Below are 21266 nucleotides of genomic sequence, written 5' to 3'. Positions count from 1 at the left end.
TGCATCTACGCCTAAAACACCAACAGATTTAGTCTGGCCTTGACCAAGCTAAAGTGTTTAATGTGGGTTAATTTCAATAACATTAAGAAAAATGTATCTGTTTGGAACAAAATAATAGGAAGACTTCCCTTTGGGTCTCCAAAAAATGCAAGCCAAAAGAAAGTTACTGGGGGGAGGTGGGGCTTTCAGCATTGTCTAAAATCTGGGATCCCTCCTGGAGGTTTTCAGTCACTCCTGGATGTAATTGGTTATTAATAATGTGCTTAATACCCAGAGGTTTCTAAGCACGGACTGCGTCGTCTTGCTTCCAAGGCGAGCACGTTGGCCCTGAGCTATCCTCCCGAGTGTTTGGAATGTTTGTACACATTTGATCCTCCTTCATGACATTCACTGTGGGATCCGGTTCCAGTGGTAGAACCTGGCCACTGTCCAGATGTGGCTGATGCTGGGGTTCACTAAGGTTGGACCCTAAGGCTTACCATTGTGTTTTGGCATGTGATCTGAGTTGCAGCAAGGTTTTGCTAGCTTTGAACTGGAGGATTTCTCACTGCCACACATCTCCCCCTTCTGGGACCACTCCTCGTGCATGTGCAACCATCTAATTTCTTGTGGACTATTTGCTGCGCACATGTCTCCTCTGCTACTGAGTCTCACTCAGAACTTCTCTTATGTCCTTGCAGCCTCACCACGAGCTTGCAACCTCTCCCTTCCCTTAGACTAATCCACCAGGCAAATTGCTTACCTGTGATGTGTTGGGTAAGATTTTCACAGAACTGATAAATCTTCCTGACCTGGGTCAACCCCAGAACTTTTTGCTTTGTTAGTGGGATATTTTTCCTTAATACCTCTGTGAGTGGGAACCTTTTTCCACACTCACAGAATATTTTACTCTTTTTATGGGTGTCATTTTTTTGACTCTTCATACTGTCTTTTTAAAGATATCCTCTTTAACAACTTATTGGCAATAAATGACTGTTGTTGCTGGGTTGCCCTAGGGGCTCCACTTTTAATCTTCTTTTGCTGACCTTGAGAGAACTACAGTTCCCAAGGGTAGAAAGGATCTTTGGATCCCTTCTACATTTTATTTTGTCAAACCAGCACACCCCACCTTATGTGGAGTGCTGTGGAGATACAATGTATCCCCTTTCACACTAAAACTGTAACAATTATGTTACAGGGACAAGCTTACTTTCAATGGCTGGTGGCAGTGATACCTTGTATTAATTTGGTGCACCTTTACCGCGGGCTGTGTTCACAGCTGCAGTACAGGCACCTAAAAGTGCTCATTTTACCAAAATGGCCCCTGTCTTCTTTTTTCGCCATTTTAGTGTTTCTTGTCCTTTCTTTTTCTTTCCCCTGACATCCAGGGTGGGAAATTCCTTTGTGTGATTTTTATCTTCGGTGGGAGTCCCCTGTACTCCCCTCCCAGGCTCATGTCTGTCTGTGAGGGCAGGAAGTGAGAGAGGAGTCCAAAACTCCACAGCCCTTTGTCTTCCACCTTGCTTGAATGGGGACAAGTCGCAGTGGTGGTGGGGGGTCTGGCTGTCCTGATTGGACAACCAGACCGCCCTTCTTGTAAAATGCGGGGAGAGAATGCAGAGGTTGTGCTGTAGTTCCTGATAAATATTGAGAACCTGGAAGCTGAACAAAAGTCGACCACTGGAACCGAAGAGGATGATGAAGCAAAATCATCTGAAACGATTTTCTACGACCGTAGAGCCTGCTGTGTACCCGGAGCCTGCTGTAGCCCTTCCTTCCAATCGACCTGGGGACTCTGAAAACAATGACCCCCACCCAGAGCCTGATGAGACCCACTAGACTCAAGAAGACCTGCAATTTAAGCCATCTCACGCATTGCTGCTACCTTGCATTGTTGCAATACCCCAATACATTGGGACCTTAAGCCATTATGCGGTGCACAGTTTTCCAAATTCCAAATCTCCCTGAAACTTCGTGGGCATCCTGGTGGATCTCAAGAGACATGAATCGAGTCAGAAAAGTCCCATCAACAGAGTGCTGGACCTTTTGTTATGACGAGACATCAACCACAATTTTCAGTCTTCTTCTGTGCTCCTTGAAAAGGTGCCAGATCTGCAGAACCGCATTCAGCCACGAGGAAAACCTTGCCTAGAGCCTTCTTCATCGATCCCTGCTGCAAAGTTCTGTTGGCTTGGGTGTGTACTTACCTTAAGTCTCTTAGGATTTCCGTGTAGCTGTGGGGTGGTTTCTGTGATCGGGAGGACTCTCATCCAGTGCACCCAGTCCCACTGCTAGAATCCTGGTGGGGTGTCCGCTGCGAAGCCCCTGGACTCTCTTCTAACTCTACAGTAAAGTACTCACCTGTTTGCCCAGTTTTCCTAAGGAACTCTGACTTTTGCTACTAAAGAACCTATTCTGACACTGCCTGTTGGTCACTAGTCCTAGTGACCCCCCTTCTGCCACTGAGAACACTCCTGCTCCAAGAATAAGGGAAAGACTTTTAAGGGATTGGGACTTTTGCCTAGAATAGAAAATACGTGTTTAAAAGTTACTTACTTGTAAAGAGGTGGTTGGTAACTGTAATTCTAAGAGTGAACAGTTACAAAAGTTCTTACTTACCTTGGATGTGTGATGCACTGTTCTTAAAAGTATGGTTAACATCTTTTCTTCCTTAGAAACTGTTTTCCCATTCTAAAACAAGGTAGATATAAAGGTATATTACTCTCCTGTGATTAGGTTGTGCCTCTTCCCAAAAGTAAAGTGTTGACTTGCTGTTAGCCTGTCCAGAATAAGTCTGTATTAGGTTGTTGCCTACCTAGAATAACTTTGAGTCATTCAGTAAAGGTTAATATTGGGTTTTACTTTCCCTGTGCTAACCTAGAGTCTGTGGTTCTAACTGTCCCTGATAAGTCCTACTTCAGTTTTCCTTATAGCTGGGAAAGATCTAACCTGGACTGCTTGTGCGATATGAAAAGTATATGGGTTTTACTTTCCTTGAGTTAGCTGTGTGCCTTCCCAAAAATAAGTTACAAGAGTTACTGCTTATCTCTCTCTGTGGTTCACTGATCTCAAAAGCACCTGTAATTGAATATTACATCCTAAGGTTTTACTCACCTAGTATAACTGTGTGATATCACAAAAGTAGTTATAGGTTTTTACTGTACTTGGAATCAGTGTTCCACTATTCACAAAAAGTATATTGGCCAGTTGACTGATTTGATTTGTACTGAGAGTCACTATACAACTTGTAGAGTCTACTGCCCTTGCATTACTGAATGTATTTGTGAAAGTAACCATTGGTTTTTACTCCCCAAGAATAGGTGTGACCTATATTGAATGTGTATGAAAAGGTTTTGACTTCCCTGGAACTACTGTCAGGGGTTCCAAATAAGGTTTATATTTTGGTCTGTGTAACTTCAAGTATAGTGTTGTGTTTTTAGAATTGTGATTTCATATAATGTGTTAGTACGTATTTACCCCTAGATTTATCTGGGCCTACCTGTATTTAGATAAGTCATTTATTTTGACATTCAAGGTGTTTCAGTGTTTATTTGGATCATTTGTATTACAATTTCATTTGTACTGGTTCTACAGCCCTCTCTCCCTCCTAAGATGAGCCTGGCTGCTCTGTCTACGCTACCATGTACTCAAGTGGTACAGCTTTATACTAAGAGTGGAGTCTTGTACTGCCTCAGTTGAATGGTTTTGACGAAGTTGGTAGCACTTCAGAAAAACGGTCCTAACATGATGCCTTCCCTCTCTGCCTTTTTCCTGTCCATCTCTTCCACCTATCTCTACCACATCTGCCTCCTGACCTGTCACCACTTTCACCTGTTCATATTTCTCCCCATCTTCTGCCTCCCTATCTCTTGCCACCTCTTGCTGTCACACCACGGCCTCCTGGCTCACTAGCACTTCATCTGGATGACTCACCATCTTCACCTGCTTCACTACCACCTTATCCTTTTGTCTCACCACGACTGGATTTTTCTCAGTCTCCCCCCTTGTCTCAATCTTTTCCGCCACCTGCTGTTTCACACCCACTTTGCCTTCTCTCCAAGTCATTACAGAAACCCATCTTCTCCCATCGCCAGCTTCCTCTAGCTTCCCCACAGCATCCACCTCCTCTGCTTTCTCTGGATTTTACAGGACTTTTTTTTTCCTCCATACCTCTGCTCCCTCCGTACTTCCGCACCCTTATCCCAAATTCGCTCTTTTTTACAGGGGTCTGCACAGGGGTCTGCCCTTGTGTGCTTGGACCTCCCCTTTCTGACAGTTCTCAGGTTTGGTGATTTTCGTTTGCAAATGTGATTGGTTTGTTTGAGCACTCAGGTGTTTTTTTGAACCACCATATATGTTCCGTCCCTTCGTTCTTGTGGCTCCGTGGGCAACACAGATGTCTGGGCAAAGTGCCATCTTGGATCTTTTATTCGCTCCTGCCTGTAGACGGGCAAAGGGAAGAGAGCTGGGCACTTTGCAAGTCTTTGCGGTTGCCAAGTCCCTATGGTTGCGAGTATGAATCCCCTGCATATGGGACTTGTCAACTTCAGCCCAGTAAGCTTCTGCTTGTATTACTTTTCCCTGCAAGGTACGGTGCCCATGCTTGCCTGTAACTGTGCTCTGTGCTTATTTTATAGGCGCCTACTGCATTTATCCGTGAGTATTTAATTGGGCTGTCCCACAAAAGTGCTAAAAGCCTGGAGCACAGATTATTAGTGCATGCTCATGGAGACTTAACGTTTGCGTTAGCAATTGGTGGGCAAAATATGTTCTGTCAATAGGAAGATTAACGCTGTTTTTAGGTCTCAGATGGAGGAAAAAGACTGTTCTTAGACCAGTACTTACATAAATCGTCAGTGGAATCCTTAATCCTGCTAACAGGAGAACCATTAAAAAGCTGCTACAAGCAGGTACTGAATTCAAATGTGCTTGGCTAAAGCAAGTCCTCAGTCTAGTTACATAGCTGTACAGAGACAGTCCTGGATACCTCACAATGCATTCATTTGAAAATCCTGAATATGAATTGATTCCCATGCTAATTGCTGTTTTTGTAGTGAGATTTTTATTACAGAGTAGACAATTAGCCTTGTGTGGTCAGCTGACACGTGTTTCGACCTAGAGGGGTCTTTATCAAGTCAAAGTGTTGGGTTTAGGGTGGGGGAGTGTTGCCCCTGGTCGAACCTCCTTGGGGTTGGACTTGTCTTGGTGGGTCCCAGTCTTGGGTCCTTGAATTCTCCTAAGGCTGCTGTTGCAGTCCTGGCGGAGCTGTTGGCGAATGGAGGGATCAAAACTAGAGCCTGACTCCTCTCTACTTAGTTACAAAGCTAGACTCGACCCAGTGTGTTATCTGGCCATGTAATTAGCGTTAGGTCATAGAAGCAAGAGAAGATGCAATACTTGAAGTAAGAGCAAGGGAATGCAATGGCCATAGATCACAGCTATACTTCACTTCAAGGGAAGCAGAATAAAAAACTTATTATAATAAGGCTTTCCTAGTAAACTGATGTCACAAATTGGCCGCCTCTGGATATTAGCCCAAACAGTGTGACTGCCGCTGCCAACGGGAAGATAATGTGCCCATCTAGCACTCGAAGTGAGAGTACTAAGGTACACAATGCTTAAGGGCAGTCTCATACAAGCAGAGCCGGGTTGGCACTTGACCACAAATAAACAATTTCATACAGATTACCACCCACTTGTCTGAAATAAAGAGCAAAGGAGTGTTGAGGATTCTAGGGAAGTCATTGAGAGGCACCAATAGGACAGAATTCCTGAAGCATCCCGAGCCTTGTAGAATAGGGGCTGATTCAAACTAGAAATGTTTTTTGATGGCAGAGTACACATGCACAATATTGGGAGGAATCCTAGCAGGTACAGGTAGGGAATGCAGCAACACAACCTGTGGCAAAAGGCACTGACGTGGAGCAAGCAGGGATCTCTTCAGTACCAACAAGGAGGGAGATGAATGAGTAGGCCTCTTTTCCTCCAAAGGTGTGAAGTGGATTGAACTGCAGCAGCCATTGCACGTCTATTTATACCAAGCAGATGAAGGCAGGATGCAGTAGGACAACCTAGGAACACGAGTCTCCCAGTCTAAATCCAGTGCATGAGCTAAACATTGATTTTAACATTTTGTCTTTTTGTACTTTTCTAAGGGTTCAGTGCAAGTGTTGATATTTTTAGAAGTCTGGGAAAATTCCAAAATAAAGCATATTTGTCATCATAATTCGATAGACCCTCTTTCTAAGGAACCGTAGTTTGAATGCACTCATCCATCTACCTAGTTGCTAATATTTCACACTGCATTTTATTCGACATTTAGGAAATCTAGCAAAAAGAGAAACCTATGCTTTTTTTCATTCAGCGTATGTCATTTAACCTTCTTGAGTGATTAAACCAATAAATTACTTAATTTATTCCGTCATCTGCAATTCCTCTCATGTGTTGCCTGCCAGACTTTAAAGCTCCACCAAAAATATTTTGATCAAATGGTTCGTATCTCTGGGTCAGTGGATACAGCCGTATGTATAAGTACACTACCTGTACCATACACTGATTTAACACTCTATCTCATAAACTCTCTCTCTAGCTGCTGTCTCTTTCCCTGCCTCTCCCTTTCTCTTCCTGCCTCTCCTTGCCTCTTCTCCCTTTCTATGTGGTGTAGAGCTGTAAGGTCACTTGTGCATTTGCTGGAGCCACATCTGTGTTTCATAACAGTTGCCAGAGCAGAAAACCTGTGGGAGATGGAGCTTTGATCTATAATGTCCCCCTAAGGTAGGACTATAGGAGACTCTCCTTTTAGTGTACAGGGCTCCAACTCTTAGTATAGACCTGAACTACCCAAAAGGTATGGTGGCTATGGCTGAGCAGCCATGCTGATCTTAGGAGAGAGAAGGGCTGTAGTAGAGTACAAAGACATTTGAGCACGCATACAGTCAAGAAGACACTTGCATACTTGCAGTTTTATATAAATATTTATTAAACATACTAGGCAATATTATGTTCACTACACAAAGGGATCCCAGCAAAGACGAAAGACAAACGAGGACCCCCCAACCCAGCATGGCAGAAGGATCAGAAAGAACAAACCACTGTGAGCTGGCAAAAAAAGAAGATGGGAACATTTTGGATCAATGGTGTCCCATGTGAGCCTTACCGCAGCTGCAAACACAGGGTGCGTTGTAAATTTCACAAAATTGGTAGAAAGTCCACTGCCACCAGCCACTCAGATGGAATTGTTACTGTAACCAAAAGGGAAACCAAGTGTCCCCTCTGCACTACACATAATGTGGGGAGTGCTAGGCGTACAAGAAAAGTCTAGTTAGAATAAAAAGTAACCTTCTATGCTTGGGAACAGTAGTTCTCGCAAGGAATACAAATAAAACCAAAGAGGGAAGCTCAAGGAGCGAGCTTTCAGTAACACTGCACATAAGGTGCTGTGCCCTACATTAGAAAATTACAGATGCCATAGAAAATATGGAGGAAAGAGTACAAAATAAGAATGGGCGATTGAGGAAAAAGATTCCCACTCACACAGGAGGGTCAGAAAAAAACAATAGTGCAGCAGAATGTGCTGGGGGACTCACCAGCAGAGGAGAATATCACACAAGATGGAAATTCTACCCAACATCTTTCCATACCATTCATACAAATATCTATTTGGTCTGGAAAGTCAGATAAAAGTGTGGAAAAAGAAAAAAGGGAGTGAAAAAGGGCGAAGGAAAAGGCAGGAGGTTTGGTGTAGTGTCAAAGTGGGTCAGGGCTGTAAACCCCATTAACACATTTTTGGGGGGGAAATAAAAGTAGCACTTTTTCCGAACAAAAGGATGGCTGTCCTCATGCACAGTTCACAATAGACAGATATCTTAAAAGAATTCTATATAAGGATCCCCGTTTTCAATTTTTACTGATTTGTACCCATAAAAATGTATGGCAATCACTTTATTTCCTTTTCAGTGTTGATTTGAAAAAAATTAAGCAAAAAAGCTCTGCTCTCCGGGTTATCAAACCGTGCCTTGCAGGCCAATGGCTGTACAAAATAGCGCATCAGAAAGCCTAAAACATGGAAACCTATTTAAATGGCGTCTGAGATGTTGCTCACAGCAGCAACAATAGCAGGAAAAACCATGGATAGTTTTCAAAGTAAAAACTTTTGTTGCGCTTGAATCCATCTTTGTGAGCATCCAAATATAGACATTTAGGGCCTGAGTCACAGGGCGTTTCCCAATGAGATTGTGCCATTATAATACGCTTTTGTGAATCAGGCACTTAAGCACTACTTTTGAAAATGTAATAAATATGGAAAAATGCTAGTTGCAACTTGCTGCTTTACAGAGCATAAAATGTAGATAAATATGGATAAAACAACCCAAAACTAAACATGGATACAGTGCGCCGCAAATGTCGAGAAACCAAATATGGTAAAACTTGAAGCCTTAATTATATATAAAGGATTAAAGAGGTTCTGTTCACATTTTTAAAGTGGAAGATTACTTAAGATGAACGTGCTCTTTCAATTTAGGTCATGTTTAAACAAATGGTTGTTGATAACTTTATCTTATCTTCAATGGGAAAGGTACTAAGTGATGCGTATTGAGTAGGGTAGGATTTTCGACATCATTTGGCACAGAGATGCACGAGGTGTACCATTAGCCACAGTATTTATTTTTCCTTAACATGTTTCTTTGGCAGAGAACAAGCATAGTTTTACTTCCTCCACAAGGCAGCCACCATTTTATAAGCAACTAGCAGAAGTACCCGTTCTCCGGATGATGACATGATAACACTGATCCTGTAAGTCGCTGTTCCCAATTCACTTTGCACACTGAAGTAAACTGCACTGAGAATGGGCGCATGTGGTTGGTTGATAAACCCCGGAGCAGGCATTGGGGAGGAGGCGAAAGTTGGTGTGCTGCTGCATACTGGAACCTACTGTGCTCTCTCCCCACCTGTTGCCTCACCTTGGGGTGGTGCAGTTTGTTGCAGTGCATAACGGTGCAAATATCTTCGAAACTGTGCATCCTAGGGCCTAGACCTCGCGTTTTGTTCCTCATGTCGGGACCGGTCCTTTTACGACCACATTGATGTTTTGCTGTTTTCAGGCAACCATCTCTTGTGTGATGGTGCTGAAATCCATGGAAAGGGGTGGGGTGTCCAAATGTCATAAAGCCAGTAATGTCTTGAGCGTCCTAACAGATAACTATGCAAAATTTGCTGCAGATTGGTGAAACAGTGTGGAATTGTATAAGGAACAACGCTTTGCAACAAATCCCGCCTCAAACCAATTTTGACAAATATATATATATTTCTGAGGCTTGTGGAATCTGCTTAGATCACATGCTGTGCATAGGCCGACATCTAGTGGAAGCTGCGGAGTATTACAGTTTGTTTTTTGAAACTTGAAAATGGGTGTCGACACAGGGCGTGCCGGTAATACTATCCCTAGTGTGACGTCCACTGTACCCAAGATCCTTCACGCGTCTAGGATCCTCAGATGGTTTTTTCCGCCATACTGGTCGGAAGCATCTTGCGGAGTCCCCTGGCCTTAGCCATACTTTTGCTAAAAATTTAAAGATTAATCTATTGACATCCTTCCCCACCCCAACGTCGAACTTCGACAACTCGACGCCGGCTGGAGAAGAAATCGACGGTCGGCTGCTGCACGACGGATTTGGGCCTCGGAAGGCCTCTGGCCTCGGCCCGGGTCTTGGAAGGCCTCTGGCCTCGGCCCGGGCCTTGGAAGACCTCTGGCCTCGGCCCTGCAAGTAGGGAGAGTGGGGGGTGGTACATACTCTACACTCTTGGTATATAGGTACACCTTATACATTTCCTACACTTAACAGCCCGCTGCCTCAAGGTGCGTATGGAGGGTACCCCTTTTCAATTCTGCCCCAAGTGCAATCGCAAATACCCTTGGGTCGACAGGCACGCCACGTGCAATCTCTGCTTGCCGAGGGACCACCCCGAAGCGAACTGCAGAGCGTGTAGTAGGTTTAAACTTAAGACACTTAAGGACCGTTCGACGAAGCGGTGGGCCCACCACGCCAGGCAGGCGGCCATGGCAGCGGAGGGCGCATTCAGCGCTGGCAGCGACGCCGTACTTTCGGACGGCGAGGGCATTACGGCGTTGAAAGACAGCCGAGCGCAGGTCCCCGACCTCGGAAGGTCGTCCGGCAGGGCGGCTATGGGGAAGACCCCCGGCGACACAAGCGCTTCACATACTACACACACTAAACACACTAAGTCCAACCGAAACTCGACGACGTCGAGTTCTCGGAAAGAGGCCCAAACAGAACGGTCCGATTCGGTGTCCTCTGGGCGCTCTCGATCAAGATCGCCGCATGACTCCAGGCAATCATCCACTCTTGCCAAGAGTGCCTTGCTCCCTAGGCTAACAGAAGTTTGATCGTTGGGAGACGAAGACGACTTCCACCCCCAGGCCGCGCTCCAGGAGTCGGAACCCGCAGTTAAAATCAGCGAGGACCCACGCTCGAAGGACAGGGACACCACCCCCGATCCTCGACGCCAGCCGTCGAAAACCTCCAGAGCCACGAAAGGACAGGGAAAACACTTTTCCACTCACGGGGAGGGGGGAAAACAGCAGAAGAAACAACCTTTGCATTCTTCCACACCTGTGAAACACACCACTCCCCCTAGACAGACAGACAAGACCAGGTCTGCTGATATGTCTAAAACCAGCAAAGCTACGCAAGATAAATCCCATAGACCTGCTGAGAGAGTCATTCCCAGTTCCAAAAAATGGTCCAGTGAAGACATAGATAGGGTCATGTCAAAAATGTCTTCTTTAGCTGACTTTTATGATAAAAATCCAGAACATTGCCTCTCGTATGACCCACAAGGGGCGACACCCTCAAGCTCTAAGGATCCTATCCCCCCGAATAAAAAGCCCCGGTTTGAAACACCAATGAGGTCAGACCCCTTCGAGGTACAACCATACTCAAGACCATACTCAATGTATCAAGGAGAGGCTTCCTTTGGTGAGGACCAAGAATTTGGCATGGTAGAAGAGCAAACCGGGACGGGCTACTATGGGGATGATGAGGACCAGGAAGAGGAAGAGGAGGACCCGGAAACATACAGGGTAGACTCCCCGGTAGAGAACGAAGCCCCGGCTACCGACTCCCCGGTCGATAACCAACCCCTCCTAAACGAGGTTCTCGCACGCGCAGCAGAACACTTCCACATTGACACCCACGGTGTCCAGGAGGAGAGGGACTTTGCAGAGGAGTTAGTGGGAGAAAGGAGGCTTGTTGCCCAGACCATCCCTATCCTTAAATCCATTCAGCGAAGAATAGATCCGTCCCTGGTGAACCCGAACCTCACCAGAGCAGTCAATCCCAGGGTTGAAAAACTTTTCAGGGCGGCCCAGTCTGACCCTCTCTATATAAGAGGACATCTGAAGACAGACTCCCTAGTTGTCACCAACACTCGTAAGAGGGCTGGAACACCCTTGTCATCGTCCGAAGCTCCTCCCGACAAGGAGAGCAAAAAACTACACGGTTTTGGCAGGAAAGTAGCCTCAACGTCCGCCTATCAAGCAAGGATTGCAAACTCCACCACCCTGTTGGCCGGTTACAACTGCCATCAGTGGGAAGAAGTCGCGGCACTCATAGCCTCTGCTCCTGAACCTTTAAAAGGCCAATTAGCTCGGATTTCCGCAGAGGGTAGAGCCGTGTCTGGTTGCATTTTGAAAGCAACCTTCGACGCCGCAGACAACGCAGGCAGATTCATAGCGGAAGGCACTGTTATCAAAAGACATGCGTGGTTACGGCAGTCTGGTTTTAAGGCAGAAACCCAGGCATCATTGTTGGACAAACCGGTGGAAACCGATCTGTTGTTTGGTAAGGCGGTCGAAGACGCACTAAAGAATGCCAAGGACGAATACGAAACACTCAAGTCCCTTGGCCAGTTAACCAATAAACCCCCTAACCAGAGAGGGAATAGTCATTTTCGTCTCCCACGCGGCCAAAATTCCCAGAAAGGATCTAACTATTCCCAGGGGTAGGGTACACAGTGGAACAACAACCAACAGTCTACCCAGGGGTACGGCAGGGGTAATAAGAGAGGTCGTGGTAGAGGCAGAGGCAGCCCCAACAAGGGAGGCGGCACGCCTCCACCAAAGCAGTGACGCTCAGTTTAGGGTCCCTTCTCACGCAACCCCAGTATGGGGACGCATTTCCACCTTCACCCAGGCTTGGGAAGGGATCACATCAGACAGATGGGTGCTGTCAACAGTATCCACAGGATATTGTATAGAACTACTGTAGCGTCCCTGGAACCATCCTCCACGACAAAGAGTACACTCTTTAGAACATCAGAAGATTCTCCTCGAGGAGATCGCCATTCTGCTAGAAAACAAGGGTATTTATTCAACTTACTTCCTTGTGCCAAAGAAAGATTTGACAATGCGCCCAGTATTGGACTTACGGCCTGCCAACAAGTATGTCAAGCCCCAAAAGTTTTGTATGACCACGCTACAAGAAGTAATCCCCCTCCTAAAAAAGGGGGATTACATGGCAACCTTGGATATGAAAGATGCTTATTTTCATATTTCCATGTTCCCAGCGCACAGAAAGTTTTTGCGCTTCAAGGTGGACAGTCGACACTTCAAATTCAAGGTACTGCCCTTCGGGATAGCTTCAGCACCAAGGGTATTCACCAAGGTACTGGCGGTGGCGGCTGCACACCCACGCAGGGAGGCAATCCCAGTGTACCCTTATCTGGACGACTGACTCATAACGGGAGAAACCCCAGGAATTTGCAGGATAAACATTCAAAGGACGATCGACCTCCTTCACGAGTTAGGCTTCTCAATCAACGAGAAGAAGTCAAGCCTGGTGCCAAGCACCTCCAAACAATTCCTAGGAGCAATCCTAGATACTCAAGAGGGATTGACCTTTCCTTCAGAAGAAAGAATTCGGAATATACTACTGCAAATTCCGCATTATCAGTCCGGTCAACAAATAACGGTACGCAAAGCAATGCGTTTACTGGGCATGATGGCGTCATGTATTTACCTGGTCCCCCACGCGCGCCTGCGTCCCATGCAGGAATGGTTGGCGAAACAGTGGTCTCAGGCAAGTGGTCAATGGGACGATCTAGTGGTCGTTTCGCCAACACTGGTACAAAGCCTTCACTGGTGGACAAGAGAGAATCTCGCACAGGGGAAACCCTTTTACGATCCCGAAGTACAGGCAATAGTCACTACAGATGCATGCCTGACGGGGTGGGGAGCTCACCATCTCCACCACACAGCTCAGGGTCTCTGGTCTCACTCAGTGGCCAAGAACCACATCAACCTGCTAGAGCTTCTGGCAGTATTCAGAGCGCTTCAGGCGTTCAAGCCCCACCTACTAAACCTGTCAGTGCAAATCCGGACAGACAGCACAACAGCCATGTTCTACCTGAACAAGCAAGGAGGGACTCGCTCGCCAAATCTGTCCAAGCTTGCCCAGAAAATCTGGATATGGGCACTCAGACGGAACATCTTCCTGTAATCACAACATGTTCCAGGGGAGCTCAATTCCCTAGCGGATGCTCTGAGCAGAGACTCCCTCCCAGAGGAACACGAATGGGTTCTACACAGAGAGGTCGTAGAAGATATCTTCTCTCAGTGGGGTTTCCCCACTATAGACTTATTCGCCACAAGCGAAAACAGACAATGCCCAGGATTTGCATCCAGGTTCCCCCAACCAGACTCCCAGGGGAACGCCCTGTGGATGAACTGGTCAGGGATGTTTGCGTACGCTTTTCCACCAACTCCTCTCATCAGGAAAGTGGTGAACAAGATGAACAGAGAGTCGATGACGCTCGTCCTAGTTGCTCCCATGTGGGCAAGACAACCGTGGTTCCCACACCTACGCAGGATGGCGGTGTGCGAGCCCATCAAATTTCCAGCCTGGTACAACCTACTGTCCCAGCACCAAGGTCAAACAGTGCACCAGCAACCCACCTCAATGAACCTGGCAGCATGGCTCCTGAGGTCATAGAGTTTGGACATCTCAATTTGCCACAGAGGTGTATGGACATCCTAAAGGAATCTAGGAAACCAAACACAAGGAACTGTTACTTTGACAAGTGGAAGAGGTTCGTTATCTGGTGCCAGAGTAGACCAATCAACCTGGTTGATTGCACTCCTTCCACTATTGTTACATACATGCTCCACCTGCTAGATGCAGGATTGGTTTTTAACTCACTGAAAGTACACCTGGCAGCCCTGTCGGCTTGCACCACTTCCCATAGCAAGGTTTTGTGGTGGAAAGTACCAGTAGTTAAAGCCTTCATGGAAGGAGTAAAGAGACTTCACCCTCCTATTTCCAACCCACCACCAGGGTGGAACCTTAATGTGGTGCTAGCCAAGCTCATGGGCCCCCCTTTCGAACCCATGCATAAAAGCAGTCTCAAACACCTGACTTATAAAACGGCCTTCTTAGTAGCTATTACTTCTATAAGAAGGGTCAGTGAAATTCAGGCTCTGTCAGTGCAGGATCCCTTCTTTACTGTCCATAAAGACAAACTGGTTTTACGCACACACCCTAGGTTCTCACCTAAATTTATATCTAAATTCCATGTAAACCAGTCCATCGAGCTTGCGGCTTTCTTCCAGAACCCGCAAAGCTCGGCTGAGGTGAAACTACACACCCTAGACGTGCGTAGGATGGTCCTCTACTATGTAAATAAAACCAGACCGCTAAGAAAAACAGATCAACTGTTTGTCTCCGTAGCTACAGGCAGAGAGGGGGATCGCGTCTCTAAAGGTGCCATCTCGAAGTGGATTATTAACTGTATCCAGCTGTGTTACTCACTCTCTGAAAGAACTCTGCCTTTCACGCCAAGAGCCCACTCTACTAGAGGCATTGGGGCCACTCTGGCTTTCATTGCAAATGTACCCCTTGACACCATTTGCAAAGCAGCTACTTGGAGCTCTATTCACACTTTTACTCAGCATTCCTGCATTGACACCCATTCCAAGGCAGATACACAAGTGGGACAAGCGGTTCTAGGACACTTATTTGCTCATGACCCTTCTCACATCCCACCTCCTTCTTCAGGTACTGCTCGCTAATCTATGCACAGCATGTGATCCAAGCAGATTCCACAAGCCTCAGAAGGGATACATTACTCACCGTAATCGTATTTCTGATGCTTGTATCTGCTTAGATTCACATGCGACCTACCCTTCCTCCCCTCTGAGAGAAGGCGCATGATTGCTTGTAGTCTTACCTTTCTGTCTATCTGCTCGGATTATCTGTACTCACGCTACTCCTCATGCTACCTCATGTCAGAAAAAATACAATATGAGGATCCTAGACGCATGAGGGATCTTGGGTACAGTGGACGTCACACTAGGGATAGTATTACTGGCACGCCCTGTGTCGACGCCCATTTTCGAGTTTCGAAAATCAAACTGTAATACTCCGCAGCTTCCACTAGATGTCTGCCTATGCACAGCATGAAATACGATTACGGTGAGTAATGTATCCCATATATAAAACTAAGGATTTGTTTGCCTAGGTTTCACCTTGTGGTAGTTCCTCTACAGGCTGGTCAGGAACGCCTGTCACTGGGCACATGGCCACCATTCCAAAAGTACTGCAAGCTTCACCCGAAGTGATGCAGTGTAAGTGCTCAGACAGTAAGAGGGCCGGCCGGACCCTGTGGAAACAGCTCATGTTGCACATTATTGTTAGACTGCAGTATGTGCACAGTGCACTGTGACTTCAATTTCGGCATGTAAGCACCAGTGGCTTTTGTCATGTTCGCAGCTCACCATCTGGAGGAGTGAGGTAGCACAGCAAGGAGGCATATATATACTTTTCATTGGACCTGTATTAAAAAAAAGAGAAAGATTGTCATGAACACGGGGTAATTATTATTTTCTTGACTTGCCACTTTGCATGAGAAACACTATAAAGCTTTGCGCAAGTCTATCATTGAGGGGCGGCAAAGGAAACCACCTGTGGAACATGGTGGAGAGTCTGCAGTAAACCACTTCACAAACACAATGCGGGAGGCACCTCCCTAGCTCTAGACCTAGAGACATTGCCAGCTTGTCTAACAAACTATCTTGTTTATCAGGAGTACCCTGAACCTGCAGCACTACCCCTCTTTTATGTGGGCACAACCGGCCATATGCAAAGCCAGGAAAGAGGGCCACCCCCCCGAAATATCCATTTATCTAGAGGAGCAGGTCAATGAGCTTGCTCTCAGATTCAAGAGGCTTGGGGCACTTCATTGATGAAACACAGTGCATTGAACCAGTGCACAAATGGATGACAAACACTGAAGCTTGGATTGCCAATCCCCACTGGGCCGCTATGGTGAAGAAAGCACAGGAGAAATTAGCTGGATGCTCCAATATAGGGCAGAATCGTGTAAGTGGTCTTTTAGAAGGAGGAAGAATCCTGGCCCAAAAGCAGACACCCGTTGGTTGTTCCAGAAGTGATAATGGCATGAGAACAAACCTCACAAAGCCATGGAAGAGGGGAAACAGCCTTTGACCCTCTGGCCCAGAGGAAGATCTTGAAGGGCAGCAAGAAAGATCATCTATCTTGCGGACAGACTCCTCTACCATGTCCAATTCTCTGACACTTGTCAGAATCATAAGATCACATTGGACTGTCCTGAACCATGGCCAAGATGGCCAAATTCCAGATGCACCCACGAAACAGCTTAAGCAGACAAGCAGTCGCTCAGGTTTCTGGACGATGATAATGATTTTGTCCTGGAGGCTATTGTGCATCTCTGATATTCCGAGTTGTCTGAGTCTGGGCACGACTCAAGGTGTAATACCCAAGACCACTCTTCAAAAATAAAGAAGAGCTTACTCAGGAGCTACACCCAAAAATGCTTACTTTCATGGGTAAATTTGGCTGTGACCCAAATATAGGACTCTATAGGCCCTTGAAGGCCTGTTTGGATATTATGCTGGATCCAGTAAGTCCCCTATCAAACAATAGCATGTGCTTACCAAATGGGCGATGCTTACCCATTCCAACTTCAGCTTCAGGGTTGACAGAAGATCTGGTGGCCACCACATCATCTCAAGCTGACTCATCACCTGGATGTTGACATTGAAATTAATAAGCAACTTGCAAGTTTCCAGCACAAGTTAGAGTAGCAACGGAAACAACTCGGGTTGTTGTAGGTATAACTTGCAGAGATCCAGCAGACAACTTTCTAAGAGACTGGTGGAGCCCCAAGAATGGTTCAAAGTTTAATCAAATGACCTGCATATCTTCCGACACAAGCAGAAACAGGTGGACTAGGGATTGGATGTGGCCAAGGACAAGTATTCTAAGATGTGGGACCAGATGCTGAAATACCCTGGTCAACTATGGGACAAGAAGGATCAGATGTGGAGAGGTGCAAGAGTGTTTGTAGTGTTGGTGTCTTGTGTCTACGGTTTGTATCAAGTTAGTTCTGTAATGAATGGTGGATATGATGAGTGTTAAGAATTTAGAGAGTTATTAGTAAACAATGCAACACATTGGCTCCCCTCAAAATCCTCCAGGGGCAACACTTTTCTATCTTCGTATTTCATCTAAGTGCGGTGTGTTTGCTGTTATTCTAGATTTATTGTATGCTACGCCTAGGCAAACTTCACCATCTTCGAAGTGCAGTACATGGCTACCCTGTACATTTTCCGAGTGTAATACAATGGCTAACCTTCAAGACTCATCAGGAGCAGTATAGGATTATCCTTCACAGTTTATCTAAGCGCAATACAAATCATAGGCTGAGCTTCACAGTTCTTCTATATGCAGTAAATAGGCCAACCTGCACAATTCATCTTAGTGCAATACACAGGCTGACCTTCACAGTTCTTGTAGATGCAATATGTATGTTAACTCTCACCCTTCATCTAAATGCAATACAATGGCAATAAATGGAGCACAGTGCAAGACAACATAGCGTTAAGAGTAGGTGATAGTAATGTAAGAGTGGCAAGGTTTTACCAGAGCACAGTAATGGCTGTACTCCCAGCCCATACCACCTTACTTGGATGTAGCTGTAGGTCGTTTCGTTAGGCGTCCATGGGTGAACAGAGGCAAACAGGGAGTGGGGGCTGCCCAGAAGCGAACTGCCCTTTGCCATGGCCGTTAGCCTGCTGCCTGAGCAAGGCTGCCCTGGGCGGTTTCCAGAAGATGGGTACTTCTGATCCTGCAATGCTAGGCAACAGCCAATCAGGCCCAGTCGGGTGGCCAGTGGGTGTGGGGAAGGGAGTCCTGTGTCTGCAAGCGCAAACAAAGCAAGGGAAACCATGAGAGGGAAGCTAAATCAAGGAATCCATTTAAAGTGCAACTTTACCACAAGCAGGACGGATGTAAAAAAAAAGTCTGTACCCATGCTCTCCAGTCTTGTATCTCATCAATTCCTGCACCAACTCCTAGTATCTTTCTGTCCCTTTTTTCTCCCTCCATAACCACCTCTAATCTGGATACTCCTCTAGCTCCGCTCTCTACTCCTATCTCCACCTCCTGACCCCCAGCCTTCAAAGTATTCTATTTCTCCTATTAGAAGTTCCATATTTTTCCTGTCCCTAATGTCCAATACTTGCTCCTTCTGTAGCCATCTTCAATCATTTACACCTTCACCACTCTGGAGCCTTCTTCACCTCAGAGTACCGCCCTCCCTCCCCTGTATTACCTTCACCGTCTATTAATTCTCTGGGTACTGTCTTTGCTCCTCTTAGCACTATTCTCCATCTTACTTTGCGGCTCAATGGTCTAGATCTCTTCTACCTCAATTTCACACATTTTAGCCACCACACTTCCACTCTTTACCCCTTGCTCCAGCTCACCTGGATACTTGGTCTGTCCTCCTTGGTCTTGCTCAGCCTCTCCATCTCTCCTCTAGCCTTTTCCTAATGATTTCATTTCTCGGGCGGACAGGACAATGGATCTCCTATGCCCGCTCCCTGTCCCTTTTTAGATTTATATGGGATTCTTGTACCTCCCTGAGTGGAGATGAGTGTGTAGGCGTTGCTGGTTCTGTGAGACTGTCGTTGCACGCTTCCCTTAAAGGGGCTGTAGATACAATAAGGGTGCAGAAGTACAAGTCTGACACAGTGGTGGCATTCTTTGTTGAAAATACTTTTATTTATTTATATAAAAGTAAAGAAAAAGAGAACCTATCTTTCTCTGTTTCTATGAGGGGTTGCCCATGTCAACAAAAAGACTACGGAATCTGTCAGTATGTCCAATAAAGTAAAATGTCTACTATCCTGTGTTGAAACCTATTTCCGTCCCTTACACTCTAGATGAACATAGGAAGAACTGGGTCTCTTCTTGATCCAGACGGAGGCTTCTTTCGTTCTGGGTACCAATTCAATGTTCAGTTCTTGTTGAGGAAACACAACAAGTTGTTCTTTTTATTTATTGAACATTAGTATGGTGCCTATATAGCAAAAAGTGTTTTGAGGCACCACAAGACAAAAGAGGGGGGGCAGAGGAGAAACGCAACAATAATGGTCCTACTAGGCCTTGTTACGTTCAGATCGTGCAAGTGCAGTATCAGGAAGAGTAGGGGAAGGGGGCAGATCAGGGCGAGAGAGAGGGAGAGGTTGACGGCAGAAGTGCTGGAGGGAGGGGGCCCAAGCGGCTGGGCAAATGCTAAAGGGTGCCCAAGAGGGCAAATGCCTAGGGGAGCAAGGGGTAGAGGGAAAATGTGCAAGGGAGATGGGGTGGACCGGCCTCAGAAGGCTAGTGAGGAAAGGGTGCCCAAGGGCAAGTGCAGGTAGGCAGCAATGCATGGGGGAGATAGGTCGAAGGAGGGCCTGACCCCAGTGAGACTCATAAGGGACACAGGCAGCCAGTCACAGCAGCAGAAGGAGACTAGCAGGGGAGGGGGAGAGAAGGAGGAGAAGAAAAGGAAGGTCTTGAGGAGCTTCTGGAACTTAAGACAGAGAGGGGCAGGTAGGCCGTTGCAGAGGGCGGCACCTGCGGAGGAGAGGGATCTACCCCCCAGTGGAGGGAATTTAGGGCTGGAGATATGCAGTCCCTGGCCTTGAGGCCAAGGATAAGACTTGCAGTCCTATTCTGGATTAGTCGAAGAGGGCAGGGGAAAGAGGCAGATTAAAGAAGAGGCTGTTGCAGTAGTCAAGCCATGAGAGAACCAGAGCTCTGGAGACATTGAGTTTCTGGAGGAAAGTGAGGAAAGGGAGAATGCCTCTGATCAGGTGAAGCTGATAATGGGCCTTCTTGGCAAGGTCAGCGATATGTGGTGAGAAAGGGAGAGAGGAGTCGAGAAGACACCCAAGTTTTTAGCCTCACACGAGGGTGAGGGGGGGGGCAAGGAGGGCAGCCATAGTGTAGGAGGGACTGAGGGGGTAGAAGTCCCAATGAGAAGGATCTCAGTTTTACTGGCATTAAGGCAGAGATCATTGGCAGTACACCATGCCTGAATAGCAGTCAGGCAGTCGGGAATGAGAGAGGAAGGAGAGGAGGAAGAGGAGGGAAGCTTAAAGCAGAGCTGTGTGTCGTCGGCATAACACTGGAAATGAGGAGAGAAGATGGGCAAGCCGGGGAAGGTAAATGTTGAAAATCCAGAGCAAGAGGATAGAGCCCTGAGGAACTGTTACGCTCACCTGGTCTCCGCGGGGGCATTGGGGTGCGGTTGGAGCCCTCCCTGGACCTAGCTCCAGGGATCAGCTCCCTCCCCCAGCCACTGCGTTGTCGAGGACCCAGGACACTGATTCTGCTCCTGAGAGAAGATGAAAGACTGTGAAAATGGCGTTGTGACGTTGGGATTCCCCTCAACCCTTGCGTGCTAGAAGGTTGTGAGCAAGAGTTTGCCCATGCAGGCTCGCCTGTTTTGATTGAAAGATGAGCTCTCCGTCCTGCTTTCTTCCAGCAGGGCCTCTGTAGATGGACCTAGTTGCATCACTGGTCCTTGGCGTGAACGTCCAGACCGGCTGTGACCATTCCGTCTTGAAGGTAAGTTTTGTAACTATGATTATTGTTCATATTGATAGTGTTAATCTTCCTCCATGATTATTGTCCGTAAACCTATATTGTCCTTTCTCTCTCCCGTAGGTATGAAGATGACCCAGGAACGTGTGATGACAAAGTCTACTCCGGGCGAGTTACCAGAGGTAAATGGCCTCTACCTGAAGCTCGCTGCTTAGAGTATGAAAGTCTATGCAAGTGCTAACCTTGTGTTTCCTTTCTTTTTGCAGGTGCTGATCAGTGCTTGATGGGCGGTTTCCGAACTCCGACAGGCGGCAGGAGATTAAGATCCTCGAGAAAGGTGTGTCGGAAGAAGAT

The 21266-nt window shown here is 46.7% G+C and overlaps 1 protein-coding gene across 1 annotated transcript in view; it reads left to right on the top strand.

The window, feature by feature from the left end:
* LOC138487920 (zinc finger protein 37A-like) overlaps positions 1 to 21266 on the top strand; it is a 291426-nt gene that overhangs the window by 240119 nt on the left and 30041 nt on the right. The gene's annotated exons all lie outside the window — the stretch shown is intronic.

This window comes from Ambystoma mexicanum, chromosome 9 (genome assembly GCF_040938575.1).
Source record: "Ambystoma mexicanum isolate Mex_15411 chromosome 9, UKY_AmexF1_1, whole genome shotgun sequence".
Lineage (NCBI taxonomy): Eukaryota > Metazoa > Chordata > Amphibia > Caudata > Ambystomatidae > Ambystoma > Ambystoma mexicanum.
This window is presented reverse-complemented; position numbering and strand designations above follow the sequence as displayed.